Source organism: Lissotriton vulgaris, unplaced genomic scaffold (genome assembly GCF_964263255.1).
Source record: "Lissotriton vulgaris unplaced genomic scaffold, aLisVul1.2 SCAFFOLD_9496, whole genome shotgun sequence".
NCBI classification, from domain to species: Eukaryota; Metazoa; Chordata; class Amphibia; order Caudata; family Salamandridae; genus Lissotriton; species Lissotriton vulgaris.
Genome location: NW_028250584.1, coordinates 5,038 through 10,074, shown reverse-complemented (window position 1 = coordinate 10,074; position 5,037 = coordinate 5,038).

Below are 5,037 nucleotides of genomic sequence, written 5' to 3'. Positions count from 1 at the left end.
CACATATCCAACAATTTGTAGCATTGCTGGTCTGATGGGAATGGTGTAACATACTGATGAATGTATTGTTGCGCAGCGCAAGTCTATAAGACAATTCGTGTGGAGGCAGTTCACTGAACGTGTGCTCTGCAGTGTTATTAAGAGTAGAGTGTGCAATAGGAAAAACATATTCAATAATACACTTATGCCAATAACCATAAGACTCAGAAAAAACATAATCAATAACGTGATGATGAAATAGCTCCGGAGAGATTTACAATGTTTCTGTTTCTTGATCTGTTTCTGTCTATCTCTCTCTCTATTGGGGTCTAACTTGTACATGTCAGGAACCTGTCTAACCGCTTCACCTAGGGGAGGACTTAAACAATTAAACTGTCTGACTTACTAGACCTCAATTTTGTTTTGTACTCCTGAGACGGAGATTTCTCTAACAGGGGGAGTTTATAGTCACTGGAATCTGGGCAGTCCTTAGAGGGGGGGGAAGAGTCTGGCAACAGTCCGTGAAACTTTTTTATATGGCTTGTGTGGAGCCAGCCCTTCCTCCCTTCCAACTTCACTGCGGTCCTTGTAGTTAGCAGCACCAACTTTGGCTGCTTCCATCTGGGCTCCAGCGGGCTTTTCCTGTCGAAATTTCGGACGATGACAGTGTCCCCTGGACGGACGTCGTGTTGTTTTACTTGGGTGTTGTCCGGAAAAGCTGCGGCAACCTGTGAACGACAAGATTGTAGTGCAGACATCAAGGAGGCAAGGTAATCTGTCAACATGTTACTATTAACATCGGTTATTTTCCTCGGCAAAGGCGTCCCCCACATATTCGGTGGCCTACAAAAGACCACCTCATACGGGGATAGCCCTGTTCTAGAGTGTGCGACCATTCTCATATAAAACAATGCAACTGGCAAGGCGACTATCCAGTCTACCCCTTTCTCGGCACAAATCTTAGCAAGACGTGTTTTCAGTGTCTGATTGTGTCTCTCTACGAGACCTGCTGCCTCGGGATGTCGGACGCAGTGGAACTTCCACTGATATCCTAGCAGGAGTGATACCTGCTTCATTAGCTCGGACGAGAATGGCTGACCGTTATCTAAGTACACGACACGAGGCAAACCGTACCGTGGGAAAAATTCACGTTTGGCAGTGGTCGGAGCAGTGTAATCTGGGACTGGATATGCTTCTGTCCAACGGGAAAGTGCACATACAACTACGAGGACATATTTGAATCCTCGACATCGTTCCATCTGGATATAATCCATCTGGAGGACTTCAAAAGGGTGATCGGGAGGATGAAATCCACCTTGCTCTACAGGAATGCTTTTGCCTGGGTTGAACTGACAACAGATCATGCAAGTACGCACTTTCTGTTTTGCTGCTGCTCGTAAATGTTTATTGTACCAGAGATTCTGTAAACTGTCTAACATGGCTTTTTCTCCTAAGTGTGCTGGACTGTGTGCGGTGTTAATCATAACTTGAACCATAGAGTCGGGGAGAAACCATGTGGCTTTTCCCTTCGTCATCCATCCCTGGTCTGTCTGGATCCCTCCTAGTTCAGTCCATTTCTTTATTTCGTCTGGAGTAGCATGTGTCTGTATGTCAATTACATCTAGTGCGGGATCCTTAACTGTCATGCAATGTGTCGGTGTCGGAACGAGTGTCTTTGTCATATCAGTTGCATGTGTGTGAGTCAGAGCTGTGTGTTTCGCGGTTCGATCGGCCAGGTCGTTACCCTGGGAAATAATATCTGTGACTTTAGTATGTGCTTTGCACTTCATGATAGCTATGGCACACGGCAAATGTATTGCTTCTAACAATGCTTGAATGAGGGGACCATGCTGGATCTTGGCTCCGTGAGAGGTCAAGAAACCTCTTTCTTGTCAGAGTACACCGAAGTCGTGTACGACTCCAAATGCATAACGTGAATCTGTGTATATGTTAACGTTCCTGTTCTTGGCTACTATACAGGCTCGAGTCAGAGCAATGAGCTCTGCAGCTTGAGCAGACAGTGTATCAATACGGTGTGTTTCTTTGACTTCAGTTTCAGTGGTCACTGCATATGCGGCCACTAATTCTCCTGTGCTTGTTCTCATACATGAACCATCCACGTAAAGTGTCAGGTCTGGGTTAGTCAGTGCAACATCTGTCAAGTCTCGTCGGGGCTTTGTTACTGCATTAATGATCTCTATACAGTCATGTGGAGCTGGATCTGTTGTGTTCGAGGGTAACAATGTGGCAGGATTGAGTATATTGCAGCGTCTGATTTCTATGTGGGGCTGGAACAATGTCAATTCATAACCTGTCAGTCGTGCTATAGTCAAGTGTTGAGTCTGTGTTCTGTTTAAAAGAACTTCCACAGAGTGTGGAACTTGTACTGTCAATTGGTGTCCTAACACTATGGAATCACTTTGTCGGATTGCTAGGGCTGTCGCTGCAACTGATTTTAAGCACGCAGGCAAAGCCTGGGCTCCTGGTTCTAATGTACTCGAAAAATAAGCACACGGCTTATGTGAACCTGCTTGGTCTTGTGTGAGGACAGATAATGCTGTGCCATCACGTTCTGTAACGAAAAGTGTAAAAGGTTTGCTGTAACATGGTGTTGCTAAAACTGGTGCTTGACATAATGCTTTCTTTAATTCATCAAAAGCCTGTGAGTGTTCCTGAGTCCAAGGGAGGACAGTCGAAGTCGCTGCCTCCTGTGTTGTCAACTGTATAAGTGGCTTGGCTAGAAATGCGTACTGGGGAATCCATTGTCTGCAGTAAGAGGTGAGGCCAATGAAGGCCCGCACTTCCTTTTGTGTCTTGGGTTGCGGTAAGTGTGCAATTAACTGAATGCGGTCAGGTGTTAGCTCTTGGACAGCAAGTGCCCAAGGTACACCACTTGCTGAACACAGAATTGTAGCTTTGAAGGGGACACCTTGTGTCCCTTGTCAGCCAGAAAATACAAAACTGTCAGTGATGCTTGCTCACATTCTGGTTCACTCCGAGCGGTGATCAACAGATCATCGACGTACTGGAGTAGGGCAGTGTTAACTGGCATGTGAATACTGTCAAGTTGTCTTTTCAAAGCTTGGCTGTAGATGCTGGGGCTTTCTGTGAATCCTTGAGGTGCGCGTGCAAATTTGAAGCTACGGCCATTTAAACAGAATCCGAAAAGATATTGGCTTTCCGGATCAATGGGGACACTAAAGAAGGCGTTCTTGAGATCAATTACAGTAAAGAACGTCGCCTCTGAATCAATAGCAGTCAATAATGATGAGATGTCTGGGACCACAGGATACTGTGGTACGATGCATTTATTCAATTCTCGTAAATCAATCACCAACCGATAAACTGGAGGTGCATTCGGGTCAGTACGTTTAAGAATCGGGATGATAGGGGAATTACAGACATTTGAGTCGGTTTCTACAACCACTCCTTGTGCAATGAGCTCTTCAATGATTTCCAGTAAAGCCACTACAGCATCGGGTGGTAACTTGTATTGTCGGATTCGGGGTAATACAACTCCTGGCTTGAGTGTAACTCGGTATGGCGTAATGTGCATACAACCTACATCAGTTGGGCCTTGCGCCCACAAATGTTCTGGTACATTTTTCAATCTGACATCAAAATCTCGCAATACATAGTGACCCTTAAAGTCACGCAAAAACAGCCTAACTCCTTCCGGAGAACAACATATCACTGCTCCTAGAGCTTTTAGTGTCTTGATACCCAGCAAGTTTTCTGGACATGATTTCGTGAGCAATAAGTCTGTAGTACGTGACAATGGACCAACTGCTAGGGGAACAGGTTTCGATACTTCATTAACAATAGGCTGTCCTGAAAATCCAAGGGAAACATTCTGTGAGCCTGAGAGGGGTGCCCCTGGAACCTTGTCGTGACTTATTGTTGTTCGACTTGCCCCTGTGTCAATCAAAAACTTTCTATCTTTTCCTAATACTTGACTATGTACATAAGGACCCTCTTGATCTACAGGAACTTCAATGAGAGGCAAGCCAACCTCCCTCTCTAGGCTGTTTCATGAGTATCGCTGATAATCGGGGTAATCAGACTGTGCATACTGGTACATCTGCTGTGAAACTTGCTGTGTCGCGGCAATGGGCTGTGGATGTGGTACCGCTACTGTCTGTACTGTCTGTTGTGGAGCAGGCATAGGCTGTACGCTCTGTGGAATATGTTGCTGGACCTGATGTTGGACCTGATCCTGTCTAGGCTGACGTGGTCTCTCTTTAGTTTTACCTGTTGCTATATTGTGTTTCAGAACTGTACATTCATTCACATAGTGACCTGGCTGTTTACAATAGTTGCATGTCCCTTTAACGGGAGCCGCCGTATTATTAGACTGTGTCATACCCCTTTTCTGACCGTCAGCTGGAACTGACTGAGCAACTAACATTTTCATTTTCGTATCTTTCATACGTCTCTGTTCGTGATCTTGTTCTTCCCTTATTCTATTCTGGTGGTACTGTAACATTTGTAACATTTGGGAAGGCGTATTTGCTTGCCATGTGCTTTCGACTTTCAAAACACGGTTCTTAACTTGAAGCAGGGAATTCTCGACTAATTTTGATACAAAGAGGTGTGGGTATGACTCGCTACTTGTTTTCAGGCCACTGTTAATAATAAAACATTTCTCGAATCTAGAATAAAAATCACTAGTGTCTTCATCGTGTTTCTGCTTACAGGCTGAGATTGCGTCCCAGTCTTCCTTTTTAGTCGCTAACAGTCTAGGCAAAACCTGTACTAATAAACCTGGTAATGCTTTAGCTTTATCCCCAAGGCCTAACCCTGGGGTACGACCATTTTCTTCGACTTCTAATGCAGCCCAATCAATCTTTTTGTCTCCCACCTCCCATTCTTTCTCCTTTAGTTTCTCGTAAATTCCTGCAGGCAACAGTACTTTTAACATTTTCATAATATCCGAATACGTGTAATCGCCCATGAGTAACATATCTTTAATTTCTCGGTGAAAACCTGCAGGGTCTTTATCATGACTGGGCACTATTTTCTTCATTTCCAATAATTCCATTTTAGTTATGGGTGTGT